The sequence below is a fragment of the Antedon mediterranea genome, chromosome 7, assembly GCF_964355755.1.
Source record: "Antedon mediterranea chromosome 7, ecAntMedi1.1, whole genome shotgun sequence".
Lineage (NCBI taxonomy): Eukaryota > Metazoa > Echinodermata > Crinoidea > Comatulida > Antedonidae > Antedon > Antedon mediterranea.
The window spans coordinates 12,878,865-12,895,951 of record NC_092676.1 but is presented as its reverse complement, the minus strand read 5'-3'; positions in this window follow the sequence as shown (position 1 = coordinate 12,895,951).

Genomic DNA, 17,087 nt, shown 5'->3' with positions numbered 1-17,087 from the left:
TTTGAAGCTATTCTGTGCACTTTGATGTTTTTTGTGAAAAGTTTTATCGACATGCTCAAAATGGTTTAAAACGATTTAAAATGGTTTAAAACGATTTTGTGCAATTTGATGTTTTTGTGTGAAAAGTTTTATCGAAATGCACAAAATGGTCTAAAACGTCTCTAAATGCAATTTGAAGCTATTTTGTACACTTTGATGTTTTTGTGTGAAAAGTTTTATCGAAATGCACAAAATTGTCTAAAACCTCTCTAAATGCGATTTGAAGCTATTTTGTACACTTTGATGTTTTTGTGTGAAAAGTTTTATCGAAATGCTAAAAATGCTCTAAAACGGTTTTAAATGTGATTTTAAGCACTTTGATGTTTTTGTGTAACCAAGTTCCATCGAAATGCACAAAATGGTTTAAAACGTCTCCAAATGCGATTTGGAGATATTCTAAACACTTTGGTCTTTTTATGTTAACAATTTTTTTCGAAATGCACAAAATAGTCTAAAACGTCCCCAAATGCGATTTGAAGCTATTTTGTGCACTTTGATTTTTTTGTGTGAAAAGTTTTATCGAAATGCTCAAAATGGTCTAAAACGGTTTCAAATGTGATTTTAAGCACTTTGATGTTTTTGTGTAACCAAGTTTCATCGAAATGCACAAAATGGTCTAAAACGTCTCCAAATGCGATTTGAAGCTATTTTGTACACTTTGATGTTTTGTGTGAAAAGTATTATCGAAATGCTAAAAATGCTCTAAAACGGTTTCAAATGTGATTTTAAGCACTTTGATGTTTTTGTGTAACCAAGTTTCATCGAAATGCACAAAATGGTCTAAAACGTCTCCAAATGCGATTTGAAGCTATTTTGTACACTTTGATGTTTTTGTGTGAAAAGTTTTATCGAAATGCTCAAAATGGTCTAAAACGGTTTCAAATGTGATTTGAAGCTATTTTGTACACTTTGATGTTTTTGTTTGAAAAGTTTTATCGAAATGCTCAAAATGCTCTAAAACGGTTTCAAATGTGATTTTAAGCACTTTGATGTTTTTGTGTAACCAAGTTTCATCGAAATGCACAAAATGGTCTAAAACGTCTCCAAATGCGATTTGGAGATATTCTAAACACTTTGATGTTTTTGTGTGAAAAGTTTTATCGACATGCTCAAAATGGTTTAAAATGATTTCAAACACGGTATTAAGCTATTTTGTGCAATTTGATGTTTTTGTGTGAAAAGTTTTATCGAAATGCACAAAATGGTCTAAAACATCTCTAAATGCGATTTGAAGCTATTTTGTGCACTTTGATGTTTTTGTGTTAAAAGTATTATCGAAATGCTAAAAATGCTCTAAAACGCTTTCAAATGTGATTTTAAGCACTTTGATGTTTTTGTGTAACCAAGTTTCATCGAAATGCACAAAATGGTCTAAAACGTCTCCAAATGCGATTTGAAGCTATTTTGTACACTTTGATGTTTTTGTGTGAAAAGTTTTATCGAAATGCTCAATATGGTCTAAAACGGTTTCAAATGTGATTTGAAGCTATTTTGTACACTTTGATGTTTTTGTGTGAAAAGTATTATCGAAATGTTAAAAATGCTCTAAAACGGTTTCAAATGTGATTTTAACCACTTTGATGTTTTTGTGTAACCAAGTTTCATCGAAATGCACAAAATGGTCTAAAACGTCTCCAAATGCGATTTGAAGCTATTCTGTACACTTTGATGTTTTTGTGTGAAAAGTTTTATCGAAATGCTCAAAATGCTCTAAAACGGTTTCAAATGTGATTTTAAGCACTTTTATGTTTTTGTGTAACCAAGTTTCATCGAAATGCAAAAAATGGTCTAAAACGTCTCCAAATGTGATTTGAAGATATTCTAAACACTTTGATGTTTTTTGTGAAAAGTTTTATCGAAATGCTCAAAATGGTTTAAAACGATTTAAAATGGTTTAAAACGATTTTGTGCAATTTGATGTTTTTGTGTGAAAAGTTTTATCGAAATGCACAAAATGGTCTAAAACGTCTCTAAATGCAATTTGAAGCTATTTTGTACACTTTGATGTTTTTGTGTGAGAAGTTTTATCGAAATGCACAAAATTGTCTAAAACCTCTCTAAATGCGATTTGAAGCTATTTTGTACACTTTGATGTTTTTGTGTGAAAAGTTTTATCGAAATGCTAAAAATGCTCTAAAACGGTTTTAAATGTGATTTTAAGCACTTTGATGTTTTTGTGTAACCAAGTTTCATCGAAATGCAAAAAATGGTCTAAAACGTCTCTAAATGCGATTTGAAGCTATTTTGTACACTTTGATGTTTTTGTGTGAAAAGTTTTATCGAAATGCTCAAAATGCTCTAAAACGGTTTCAAATGTGATTTTAAGCACTTTGATGTTTTTGTGTAACCAAGTTTCATCGAAATGCAAAAAATGGTCTAAAACGTCTCCAAATGTGATTTGAAGATATTCTAAACACTTTGGTCTTTTTATGTTAACACATTTTATCGAAATGCACAAAATGCTCTAAAACGTCTCCAAATGCAATTTGAAGCTATTCTGTGCACTTTGATGTTTTTTGTGAAAAGTTTTATCGACATGCTCAAAATGGTTTAAAACGATTTAAAATGGTTTAAAACGATTTTGTGCAATTTGATGTTTTTGTGTGAAAAGTTTTATCGAAATGCACAAAATGGTCTAAAACGTCTCTAAATGCAATTTGAAGCTATTTTGTACACTTTGATGTTTTTGTGTGAAAAGTTTTATCGAAATGCACAAAATTGTCTAAAACCTCTCTAAATGCGATTTGAAGCTATTTTGTACACTTTGATGTTTTTGTGTGAAAAGTTTTATCGAAATGCTAAAAATGCTCTAAAACGGTTTTAAATGTGATTTTAAGCACTTTGATGTTTTTGTGTAACCAAGTTTCATCGAAATGCACAAAATGGTCTAAAACGTCTCCAAATGCGATTTGAAGCTATTTTGTACACTTTGATGTTTTTGTGTGAAAAGTTTTATCGAAATGCTCAAAATGGTCTAAAACGGTTTCAAATGTTATTTGAAGCTATTTTGTACACTTTGATGTTTTTGTGTGAAAAGTTTTATCGAAATGCTCAAAATGCACTAAAACGGTTTCAAATGTGATTTTAAGCACTTTGATGTTTTTGTGTAACCAATTTTCATCGAAATGCACAAAATGGTCTAAAACGTCTCCAAATGCGATTTGGAGATATTCTAAACACTTTGGTCTTTTTATGTTAACAAATTTTTTCGAAATGCACAAAATGGTCTAAAACGTCTCTAAATGCGATTTGAAGATATTCTGTGCACTTTGATGTTTTTGTGTGAAAAGTTTTATCGACATGCTCAAAATGGTTTAAAATGATTTCAAACACGGTATTAAGCTATTTTGTGCAATTTGATGTTTTTGTGTGAAAAGTTTTATCGAAATGCACAAAATGGTCTAAAACATCCCTAAATGCGATTTGAAGCTATTTTGTGCACTTTGATGTTTTTGTGTAAAAAGTTTATCGAAATGCTCAAAACGCTCTAAAACGGTTTTAAATGTGATTTTAAGCACTTTGATGTTTTTGTGTAACCAAGTTTCATCGAAATGCACAAAATGGTCTAAAACGTCTCTAAATGCGATTTGAAGCTATTTTGTACACTTTGATGTTTTTGTGTGAAAAGTTTTATCGAAATGCACAAAATGGTCTAAAACCTCTCCAAATGCGATTTGAAGCTATTTTGTGCACTTTGATTTTTTTGTGTGAAAAGTTTTATCGAAATGCTCAAAATGCTCTAAAACGGTTTCAAATGTGATTTTAAGCACTTTGATGTTTTTGTGTAACCAAGTTTCATCGAAATGCACAAAATGGTCTAAAACGTCTCCAAATGCGATTTGAAGCTATTTTGTACACTTTGATGTTTTTGTGTGAAAAGTATTATCGAAATGTTAAAAATGCTCTAAAACGGTTTCAAATGTGATTTTAAGCACTTTGATGTTTTTGTGTAACCAAGTTTCATCGAAATGCACAAAATGGTCTAAAACGTCTCCAAATGCGATTTGAAGTTATTCTGTACACTTTGATGTTTTTGTGTGAAAAGTTTTATCGAAATGCTCAAAATGGTCTAAAACGGTTTCAAATGTGATTTGAAGCTATTTTGTACACTTTGATGTTTTTGTGTGAAAAGTTTTATCGAAATGCTCAAAATGCTCTAAAACGGTTTCAAATGTGATTTTAAGCACTTTGATGTTTTTGTGTAACCAAGTTTCATCGAAATGCACAAAATGGTCTAAAACGTCTCCAAATGCGATTTGGAGATATTCTAAACACTTTGGTCTTTTTATGTTAACAAATTTTTTCGAAATGCACAAAATGGTCTAAAACGTCTCTAAATGCGATTTGAAGATATTCTGTGCACTTTGATGTTTTTGTGTGAAAAGTTTTATCGACATGCTCAAAATGGTTTAAAACGATTTCAGACACGGTATTAAGATATTCTGTGCACTTTGATGTTTTTGTGTGAAAAGTTTTATCGAAATGCACAAAATGGTCTAAAACCTCTCTAAATGCGATTTGAAGCAATTTTGTACACTTTGATGTTTTTGTGTGAAAAGTTTTTTCGAAAAACACAAAATGGTCTAAAACGTCTCCAAATGCGATTTGGAGATAATCTAAACACTTTGGTCTTTTTATGTTAACAAATTTTTTCGAAATGCACAAAATGGTCTAAAACGTCTCTAAATGCGATTTGAAGATATTCTGGGCACTTTGATATTTTTGTGTGAAAAGTTTTATCGACATGCTCAAAATGGTTTAAAACGTTTTCAAACACAATATTAAGCTATTTTGTGCAATTTGATGTTTTTGTGTGAAAAGTTTTATCAAAATGCACAAAATGGTCTAAAACGTCTCTAAATGCGATTTGAAGCTATTTTGTACACTTTGATGTTTTTGTGTGAAAAGTTTTATCGAAATGCTCAAAATGCTCTAAAACGGTTTTAAATGTGATTTTAAGCACTTTGATGTTTTTGTGTAACCAAGTTCCATCGAAATGCACAAAATGGTTTAAAACGTCTCCAAATGCGATTTGGAGATATTCTAAACACTTTGGTCTTTTTATGTTAACAAATTTTTTCGAAATGCACAAAATAGTCTAAAACGTCTCCAAATGCGATTTGAAGCTATTTTGTGCACTTTGATTTTTTTGTGTGAAAAGTTTTATCGAAATGCTCAAAATGGTCTAAAACGGTTTCAAATGTGATTTTAAGCACTTTGATGTTTTTGTGTAACCAAGTTTCATCGAAATGCACAAAATGGTCTAAAACGTCTCCAAATGCGATTTGAAGCTATTTTGTACACTTTGATGTTTTTGTGTGAAAAGTTTTATCGAAATGCTCAAAATGGTCTAAAACGGTTTCAAATGTGATTTGAAGCTATTTTGTACACTTTGATGTTTTTGTGTGAAAAGTTTTATCGAAATGCTCAAAATGCTCTAAAACGGTTTCAAATGTGATTTTAAGCACTTTGATGTTTTTGTGTAACCAAGTTTCATCGAAATGCACAAAATGGTCTAAGACGTCTCCAAATGCGATTTGGAGATATTCTAAACACTTTGGTCTTTTTATGTTAACAAATTTTTTCGAAATGCACAAAATGGTCTAAAACGTCTCTAAATGCGATTTGAAGATATTCTGTGCACTTTGATGTTTTTGTGTGAAAAGTTTTATCGACATGCTCAAAATGGTTTAAAACGATTTCAAACACGATATTAAGCTATTTTGTGCAATTTGATGTTTTTGTGTGAAAAGTTTTATCGAAATGCACAAAATGGTCTAAAACATCTCTAAATGCGATTTGAAGCTATTTTGTGCACTTTGATGTTTTTGTGTGAAAAGTTTATCGAAATGCTCAAAACGCTCTAAAACGGTTTTAAATGTGATTTTAAGCACTTTGATGTTTTTGTGTAATCAAGTTTCATCGAAATGCACAAAATGGTCTAAAACGTCTCCAAATGCGATTTGGAGATATTCTAAACACTTTGGTCTTTTTATGTTAACAAATTTTTTCGAAATGCACAAAATGGTCTAAAACGTCTCTAAATGCGATTTGAAGATATTCTGTGCGCTTTGATATTTTTGTGTGAAAAGTTTTATCGACATGCTCAAAATGGTTTAAAACGTTTTCAAACACGATATTAAGCTATTTTGTGCAATTTGATGTTTTTGTGTGAAAAGTTTTATCGAAATGCACAAAATGGTCTAAAACCTCTCTAAATGCGATTTGAAGCTATTTTGTACACTTTGATGTTTTTGTGTGAAAAGTTTTATCGAAATGCTCAAAATGGTTTAAAACGTCTCCAAATGCGATTTGAAGCTATTCTGTGCACTTTGATGTTTTTTTGTGAAAAGTTTTATCGACATGCTCAAAATGGTTTAAAACGATTTCAAACACGGTATTAAGCTATTTTGTGCAATTTGATGTTTTTGTGTGAAAAGTTTTATCGAAATGCACAAAATGGTCTAAAACGTCTCTAAATGCGATTTGAAGCTATTTTGTACACTTTGATGTTTTTGTGTGAAAAGTTTTATCGAAATGCACAAAATGGTCTAAAACCTCTCTAAATGCGATTTGAAGCTATTTTGTACACTTTGATGTTTTTGTGTGAAAAGTATTATCGAAATGCTAAAAATGCTCTAAAACGGTTTCAAATGTGATTTTAAGCACTTTGATGTTTTTGTGTAACCAAGTTTCATTGAAATGCACAAAATGGTCTAAAACGTCTCCAAATGCGATTTGGAGATATTCTAAACACTTTGGTCTTTTTATGTTAAGAAATTTTTTCGAAATGCACAAAATGGTCTAAAACGTCTCTAAATGCGATTTGAAGATATTCTGTGCACTTTGATATTTTTGTGTGAAAAGTTTTATCGACATGCTCAAAATGGTTTAAAACGTTTTCAAACACGATATTAAGCTATTTTGTGCAATTTGATGTTTTTGTGTGAAAAGTTTTATCGAAATGCACAAGATGGTCTAAAACGTCTCTAAATGCGATTTGAAGCTATTTTGTACACTTTGATGTTTTTGTGTGAAAAGTTTTATCGAAATGCACAAAATGGTCTAAATCCTCTTTAAATGCGATTTGAAGCTATTTTGTACACTTTGATGTTTTTGTGTGAAAAGTTTTATCGAAATGCTCAAAATGCTCTAAAACTGTTTTAAATGTGATTTTAAGCACTTTGATGTTTTTGTGTAACCAAGTTTCATCGAAATGCACAAAATGGTCTAAAACGTCTCCAAATGCGATTTGAAGCTATTTTGTACACTTTGATGTTTTTGTGTGAAAAGTATTATCGAAATGCTAAAAATGCTCTAAAACGCTTTCAAATGTGATTTTAAGCACTTTGATGTTTTTGTGTAACCAAGTTTCATCGAAATACACAAAATGGTCTAAAACGTCTCCAAATGCGATTTGAAGCTATTTTGTACACTTTGATGTTTTTGTGTGAAAAGTTTTATCGAAATGCTCAATATGGTCTAAAACGGTTTCAAATGTGATTTGAAGCTATTTTGTACACTTTGATGTTTTTGTGTGAAAAGTTTTATCGAAATGCTCAAAATGCTCTAAAACGGTTTCAAATGTGATTTTAAGCACTTTGATGAGTTTCATCGAAATGCACAAAATGGTCTAAAACGTCTCCAAATGCGATTTGAAGCTATTTTGTACACTTTGTTGTTTTTATGTGAAAAGTTTTATCGAAATGCACAAAATGGTTTAAAACGTCTCCAAATGCGATTTGAAGCTATTCTGTGCACTTTGATGTTTTTTTGTGAAAAGTTTTATCGACATGCTCAAAATGGTTTAAAACGATTTCAAACACGGTATTAAGCTATTTGTGCAATTTGATGTTTTTGTGTGAAAAGTTTTATCGAAATGCACAAAATGGTCTAAAACGTCTCTAAATGCGATTTGAAGCTATTTTGTACACTTTGATGTTTTTGTGTGAAAAGTTTTATCGAAATGCTCAAAATGCTCTAAAACGGTTTTAAATGTGATTTTAAGCACTTTGATGTTTTTGTGTAACCAAGTTCCATCGAAATGCACAAAATGGTTTAAAACGTCTCCAAATGCGATTTGGAGATATTCTAAACACTTTGGTCTTTTTATGTTAACAAATTTTTTCAAAATGCACAAAATAGTCTAAAACGTCTCCAAATGCGATTTGAAGCTATTTTGTGCACTTTGATTTTTTTGTGTGAAAAGTTTTATCGAAATGCTCAAAATGGTCTAAAACGGTTTCAAATGTGATTTTAAGCACTTTGATGTTTTTGTGTAACCAAGTTTCATCGAAATGCACAAAATGGTCTAAAACGTCTCCAAATGCGATTTGAAGCTATTTTGTACACTTTGATGTTTTTGTGTGAAAAGTATTATCGAAATGCTAAAAATGCTCTAAAACGGTTTCAAATGTGATTTTAAGCACTTTGATGTTTTTGTGTAACCAAGTTTCATCGAAATGCACAAAATGGTCTAAAACGTCTCCAAATGCGATTTGGAGATATTCTAAACACTTTGGTCTTTTTATGTTAACAAATTTTTTCGAAATGCACAAAATGGTCTAAAACGTCTCTAAATGCGATTTGAAGCTATTTTGTACACTTTGATGTTTTTGTGTGAAAAGTTTTATCGAAATGCTCAAAATGCTCTAAAACGGTTTCAAATGTGATTTTAAGCACTTTGATTTTTTTGTGTAACCAAGTTTCATCGAAATGCAAAAAATGGTCTAAAACGTCTCCAAATGTGATTTGAAGATATTCTAAACACTTTGGTCTTTTTATGTTAACACATTTTATCGAAATGCACAAAATGCTCTAAAACGTCTCCAAATGCAATTTGAAGCTATTCTGTGCACTTTGATGTTTTTTGTGAAAAGTTTTATCGAAATGCTCAAAATGGTTTAAAACGATTTAAAATGGTTTAAAACGATTTTGTGCAATTTGATGTTTTTGTGTGAAAAGTTTTATCGAAATGCACAAAATGGTCTAAAACGTCTCTAAATGCAATTTGAAGCTATTTTGTACACTTTGATGTTTTTGTGTGAAAAGTTTTATCGAAATGCACAAAATTGTCTAAAACCTCTCTAAATGCGATTTGAAGCTATTTTGTACACTTTGATGTTTTTGTGTGAAAAGTTTTATCGAAATGCTAAAAATGCTCTAAAACGGTTTTAAATGTGATTTTAAGCACTTTGATGTTTTTGTGTAACCAAGTTTCATCGAAATGCAAAAAATGGTCTAAAACGTCTCTAAATGCGATTTGAAGCTATTTTGTACACTTTGATGTTTTTGTGTGAAAAGTTTTATCGAAATGCTCAAAATGCTCTAAAACGGTTTCAAATGTGATTTTAAGCACTTTGATGTTTTTGTGTAACCAAGTTTCATCGAAATGCAAAAAATGGTCTAAAACGTCTCCAAATGTGATTTGAAGATATTCTAAACACTTTGGTCTTTTTATGTTAACACATTTTATCGAAATGCACAAAATGCTCTAAAACGTCTCCAAATGCAATTTGAAGCTATTCTGTGCACTTTGATGTTTTTTGTGAAAAGTTTTATCGACATGCTCAAAATGGTTTAAAACGATTTAAAATGGTTTAAAACGATTTTGTGCAATTTTATGTTTTTGTGTGAAAAGTTTTATCGAAATGCACAAAATGGTCTAAAACGTCTCCAAATGCGATTTGAAGCTATTTTGTACACTTTGATGTTTTTGTGTGAAAAGTTTTATCGAAATGCTCAAAATGGTCTAAAACGGTTTCAAATGTGATTTGAAGCTATTTTGTACACTTTGATGTTTTTGTGTGAAAAGTTTTATCGAAATGCTCAAAATGCTCTAAAACGGTTTCAAATGTGATTTTAAGCACTTTGATGTTTTTGTGTAACCAAGTTTCATCGAAATGCACAAAATGGTCTAAAACGTCTCCAAATGCGATTTGGAGATATTCTAAACACTTTGGTCTTTTTATGTTAACAAATTTTTTCGAAATGCACAAAATGGTCTAAAACGTCTCTAAATGCGATTTGAAGATATTCTGTGCACTTTGATGTTTTTGTGTGAAAAGTTTTATCGACATGCTCAAAATGGTTTAAAACGATTTCAAACACGATATTAAGCTATTTTGTGCAATTTGATGTTTTTGTGTGAAAAGTTTTATCGAAATGCACAAAATGGTCTAAAACATCTCTAAATGCGATTTGAAGCTATTTTGTGCACTTTGATGTTTTTGTGTGAAAAGTTTATCGAAATGCTCAAAACGCTCTAAAACGGTTTTAAATGTGATTTTAAGCACTTTGATGTTTTTGTGTAATCAAGTTTCATCGAAATGCACAAAATGGTCTAAAACGTCTCCAAATGCGATTTGGAGATATTCTAAACACTTTGGTCTTTTTATGTTAACAAATTTTTTCGAAATGCACAAAATGGTCTAAAACGATTTGAAGACTAAATGCGATTTGAAGATATTCTGTGCGCTTTGATATTTTTGTGTGAAAAGTTTTATCGACATGCTCAAAATGGTTTAAAACGTTTTCAAACACGATATTAAGCTATTTTGTGCAATTTGATGTTTTTGTGTGAAAAGTTTTATCGAAATGCACAAAATGGTCTAAAACCTCTCTAAATGCGATTTGAAGCTATTTTGTACACTTTGATGTTTTTGTGTGAAAAGTTTTATCGAAATGCTCAAAATGGTTTAAAACGTCTCCAAATGCGATTTGAAGCTATTCTGTGCACTTTGATGTTTTTTTGTGAAAAGTTTTATCGACATGCTCAAAATGGTTTAAAACGATTTCAAACACGGTATTAAGCTATTTTGTGCAATTTGATGTTTTTGTGTGAAAAGTTTTATCGAAATGCACAAAATGGTCTAAAACGTCTCTAAATGCGATTTGAAGCTATTTTGTACACTTTGATGTTTTTGTGTGAAAAGTTTTATCGAAATGCACAAAATGGTCTAAAACCTCTCTAAATGCGATTTGAAGCTATTTTGTACACTTTGATGTTTTTGTGTGAAAAGTATTATCGAAATGCTAAAAATGCTCTAAAACGGTTTCAAATGTGATTTTAAGCACTTTGATGTTTTTGTGTAACCAAGTTTCATTGAAATGCACAAAATGGTCTAAAACGTCTCCAAATGCGATTTGGAGATATTCTAAACACTTTGGTCTTTTTATGTTAACAAATTTTTTCGAAATGCACAAAATGGTCTAAAACGTCTCTAAATGCGATTTGAAGATATTCTGTGCACTTTGATATTTTTGTGTGAAAAGTTTTATCGACATGCTCAAAATGGTTTAAAACGTTTTCAAACACGATATTAAGCTATTTTGTGCAATTTGATGTTTTTGTGTGAAAAGTTTTATCGAAATGCACAAGATGGTCTAAAACGTCTCTAAATGCGATTTGAAGCTATTTTGTACACTTTGATGTTTTTGTGTGAAAAGTTTTATCGAAATGCACAAAATGGTCTAAATCCTCTTTAAATGCGATTTGAAGCTATTTTGTACACTTTGATGTTTTTGTGTGAAAAGTTTTATCGAAATGCTCAAAATGCTCTAAAACTGTTTTAAATGTGATTTTAAGCACTTTGATGTTTTTGTGTAACCAAGTTTCATCGAAATGCACAAAATGGTCTAAAACGTCTCCAAATGCGATTTGAAGCTATTTTGTACACTTTGATGTTTTTGTGTGAAAAGTATTATCGAAATGCTAAAAATGCTCTAAAACGCTTTCAAATGTGATTTTAAGCACTTTGATGTTTTTGTGTAACCAAGTTTCATCGAAATACACAAAATGGTCTAAAACGTCTCCAAATGCGATTTGAAGCTATTTTGTACACTTTGATGTTTTTGTGTGAAAAGTTTTATCGAAATGCTCAATATGGTCTAAAACGGTTTCAAATGTGATTTGAAGCTATTTTGTACACTTTGATGTTTTTGTGTGAAAAGTTTTATCGAAATGCTCAAAATGCTCTAAAACGGTTTCAAATGTGATTTTAAGCACTTTGATGAGTTTCATCGAAATGCACAAAATGGTCTAAAACGTCTCCAAATGCGATTTGAAGCTATTTTGTACACTTTGTTGTTTTTATGTGAAAAGTTTTATCGAAATGCACAAAATGGTTTAAAACGTCTCCAAATGCGATTTGAAGCTATTCTGTGCACTTTGATGTTTTTTTGTGAAAAGTTTTATCGACATGCTCAAAATGGTTTAAAACGATTTCAAACACGGTATTAAGCTATTTGTGCAATTTGATGTTTTTGTGTGAAAAGTTTTATCGAAATGCACAAAATGGTCTAAAACGTCTCTAAATGCGATTTGAAGCTATTTTGTACACTTTGATGTTTTTGTGTGAAAAGTTTTATCGAAATGCTCAAAATGCTCTAAAACGGTTTTAAATGTGATTTTAAGCACTTTGATGTTTTTGTGTAACCAAGTTCCATCGAAATGCACAAAATGGTTTAAAACGTCTCCAAATGCGATTTGGAGATATTCTAAACACTTTGGTCTTTTTATGTTAACAAATTTTTTCAAAATGCACAAAATAGTCTAAAACGTCTCCAAATGCGATTTGAAGCTATTTTGTGCACTTTGATTTTTTTGTGTGAAAAGTTTTATCGAAATGCTCAAAATGGTCTAAAACGGTTTCAAATGTGATTTTAAGCACTTTGATGTTTTTGTGTAACCAAGTTTCATCGAAATGCACAAAATGGTCTAAAACGTCTCCAAATGCGATTTGAAGCTATTTTGTACACTTTGATGTTTTTGTGTGAAAAGTATTATCGAAATGCTAAAAATGCTCTAAAACGGTTTCAAATGTGATTTTAAGCACTTTGATGTTTTTGTGTAACCAAGTTTCATCGAAATGCACAAAATGGTCTAAAACGTCTCCAAATGCGATTTGGAGATATTCTAAACACTTTGGTCTTTTTATGTTAACAAATTTTTTCGAAATGCACAAAATGGTCTAAAACGTCTCTAAATGCGATTTGAAGCTATTTTGTACACTTTGATGTTTTTGTGTGAAAAGTTTTATCGAAATGCTCAAAATGCTCTAAAACGGTTTCAAATGTGATTTTAAGCACTTTGATTTTTTTGTGTAACCAAGTTTCATCGAAATGCAAAAAATGGTCTAAAACGTCTCCAAATGTGATTTGAAGATATTCTAAACACTTTGGTCTTTTTATGTTAACACATTTTATCGAAATGCACAAAATGCTCTAAAACGTCTCCAAATGCAATTTGAAGCTATTCTGTGCACTTTGATGTTTTTTGTGAAAAGTTTTATCGAAATGCTCAAAATGGTTTAAAACGATTTAAAATGGTTTAAAACGATTTTGTGCAATTTGATGTTTTTGTGTGAAAAGTTTTATCGAAATGCACAAAATGGTCTAAAACGTCTCTAAATGCAATTTGAAGCTATTTTGTACACTTTGATGTTTTTGTGTGAAAAGTTTTATCGAAATGCACAAAATTGTCTAAAACCTCTCTAAATGCGATTTGAAGCTATTTTGTACACTTTGATGTTTTTGTGTGAAAAGTTTTATCGAAATGCTAAAAATGCTCTAAAACGGTTTTAAATGTGATTTTAAGCACTTTGATGTTTTTGTGTAACCAAGTTTCATCGAAATGCAAAAAATGGTCTAAAACGTCTCTAAATGCGATTTGAAGCTATTTTGTACACTTTGATGTTTTTGTGTGAAAAGTTTTATCGAAATGCTCAAAATGCTCTAAAACGGTTTCAAATGTGATTTTAAGCACTTTGATGTTTTTGTGTAACCAAGTTTCATCGAAATGCAAAAAATGGTCTAAAACGTCTCCAAATGTGATTTGAAGATATTCTAAACACTTTGGTCTTTTTATGTTAACACATTTTATCGAAATGCACAAAATGCTCTAAAACGTCTCCAAATGCAATTTGAAGCTATTCTGTGCACTTTGATGTTTTTTGTGAAAAGTTTTATCGACATGCTCAAAATGGTTTAAAACGATTTAAAATGGTTTAAAACGATTTTGTGCAATTTTATGTTTTTGTGTGAAAAGTTTTATCGAAATGCACAAAATGGTCTAAAACGTCTCTAAATGCAATTTGAAGCTATTTTGTACACTTTGATGTTTTTGTGTGAAAAGTTTTATCGAAATGCACAAAATTGTCTAAAACCTCTCTAAATGCGATTTGAAGCTATTTTGTACACTTTGATGTTTTTGTGTGAAAAGTTTTATCGAAATGCTAAAAATGCTCTAAAACGGTTTTAAATGTGATTTTAAGCACTTTTATGTTTTTGTGTAACCAAGTTCCATCGAAATGCACAAAATGGTTTAAAACGTCTCCAAATGCGATTTGGAGATATTCTAAACACTTTGGTCTTTTTATGTTAACAATTTTTTTCGAAATGCACAAAATAGTCTAAAACGTCCCCAAATGCGATTTGAAGCTATTTTGTGCACTTTGATTTTTTTGTGTGAAAAGTTTTATCGAAATGCTCAAAATGGTCTAAAACGGTTTCAAATGTGATTTTAAGCACTTTGATGTTTTTGTGTAACCAAGTTTCATCGAAATGCACAAAATGGTCTAAAACGTCTCCAAATGCGATTTGAAGCTATTTTGTACACTTTGATGTTTTTGTGTGAAAAGTATTATCGAAATGCTAAAAATGCTCTAAAACGGTTTCAAATGTGATTTTAAGCACTTTGATGTTTTTGTGTAACCAAGTTTCATCGAAATGCACAAAATGGTCTAAAACGTCTCTAAATGCGATTTGAAGATATTCTGTGCACTTTGATGTTTTTGTGTGAAAAGTTTTATCGACATGCTCAAAATGGTTTAAAACGATTTCAGACACGGTATTAAGATATTCTGTGCACTTTGATGTTTTTGTGTGAAAAGTTTTATCGAAATGCACAAAATGGTCTAAAACCTCTCTAAATGCGATTTGAAGCAATTTTGTACACTTTGATGTTTTTGTGTGAAAAGTTTTTTCGAAAAACACAAAATGGTCTAAAACGTCTCCAAATGCGATTTGGAGATAATCTAAACACTTTGGTCTTTTTATGTTAACAAATTTTTTCGAAATGCACAAAATGGTCTAAAACGTCTCTAAATGCGATTTGAAGATATTCTGGGCACTTTGATATTTTTGTGTGAAAAGTTTTATCGACATGCTCAAAATGGTTTAAAACGTTTTCAAACACAATATTAAGCTATTTTGTGCAATTTGATGTTTTTGTGTGAAAAGTTTTATCAAAATGCACAAAATGGTCTAAAACGTCTCTAAATGCGATTTGAAGCTATTTTGTACACTTTGATGTTTTTGTGTGAAAAGTTTTATCGAAATGCTCAAAATGCTCTAAAACGGTTTTAAATGTGATTTTAAGCACTTTGATGTTTTTGTGTAACCAAGTTCCATCGAAATGCACAAAATGGTTTAAAACGTCTCCAAATGCGATTTGGAGATATTCTAAACACTTTGGTCTTTTTATGTTAACAAATTTTTTCGAAATGCACAAAATAGTCTAAAACGTCTCCAAATGCGATTTGAAGCTATTTTGTGCACTTTGATTTTTTTGTGTGAAAAGTTTTATCGAAATGCTCAAAATGGTCTAAAACGGTTTCAAATGTGATTTTAAGCACTTTGATGTTTTTGTGTAACCAAGTTTCATCGAAATGCACAAAATGGTCTAAAACGTCTCCAAATGCGATTTGAAGCTATTTTGTACACTTTGATGTTTTTGTGTGAAAAGTTTTATCGAAATGCTCAAAATGGTCTAAAACGGTTTCAAATGTGATTTGAAGCTATTTTGTACACTTTGATGTTTTTGTGTGAAAAGTTTTATCGAAATGCTCAAAATGCTCTAAAACGGTTTCAAATGTGATTTTAAGCACTTTGATGTTTTTGTGTAACCAAGTTTCATCGAAATGCACAAAATGGTCTAAAACGTCTCCAAATGCGATTTGGAGATATTCTAAACACTTTGGTCTTTTTATGTTAACAAATTTTTTCGAAATGCACAAAATGGTCTAAAACGTCTCTAAATGCGATTTGAAGATATTCTGTGCACTTTGATGTTTTTGTGTGAAAAGTTTTATCGACATGCTCAAAATGGTTTAAAACGATTTCAAACACGATATTAAGCTATTTTGTGCAATTTGATGTTTTTGTGTGAAAAGTTTTATCGAAATGCACAAAATGGTCTAAAACATCTCTAAATGCGATTTGAAGCTATTTTGTGCACTTTGATGTTTTTGTGTGAAAAGTTTATCGAAATGCTCAAAACGCTCTAAAACGGTTTTAAATGTGATTTTAAGCACTTTGATGTTTTTGTGTAATCAAGTTTCATCGAAATGCACAAAATGGTCTAAAACGTCTCCAAATGCGATTTGGAGATATTCTAAACACTTTGGTCTTTTTATGTTAACAAATTTTTTCGAAATGCACAAAATGGTCTAAAACGTCTCTAAATGCGATTTGAAGATATTCTGTGCGCTTTGATATTTTTGTGTGAAAAGTTTTATCGACATGCTCAAAATGGTTTAAAACGTTTTCAAACACGATATTAAGCTATTTTGTGCAATTTGATGTTTTTGTGTGAAAAGTTTTATCGAAATGCACAAAATGGTCTAAAACCTCTCTAAATGCGATTTGAAGCTATTTTGTACACTTTGATGTTTTTGTGTGAAAAGTTTTATCGAAATGCTCAAAATGGTTTAAAACGTCTCCAAATGCGATTTGAAGCTATTCTGTGCACTTTGATGTTTTTTTGTGAAAAGTTTTATCGACATGCTCAAAATGGTTTAAAACGATTTCAAACACGGTATTAAGCTATTTTGTGCAATTTGATGTTTTTGTGTGAAAAGTTTTATCGAAATGCACAAAATGGTCTAAAACGTCTCTAAATGCGATTTGAAGCTATTTTGTACACTTTGATGTTTTTGTGTGAAAAGTTTTATCGAAATGCACAAAATGGTCTAAAACCTCTCTAAATGCGATTTGAAGCTATTTTGTACACTTTGATGTTTTTGTGTGAAAAGTATTATCGAAATGCT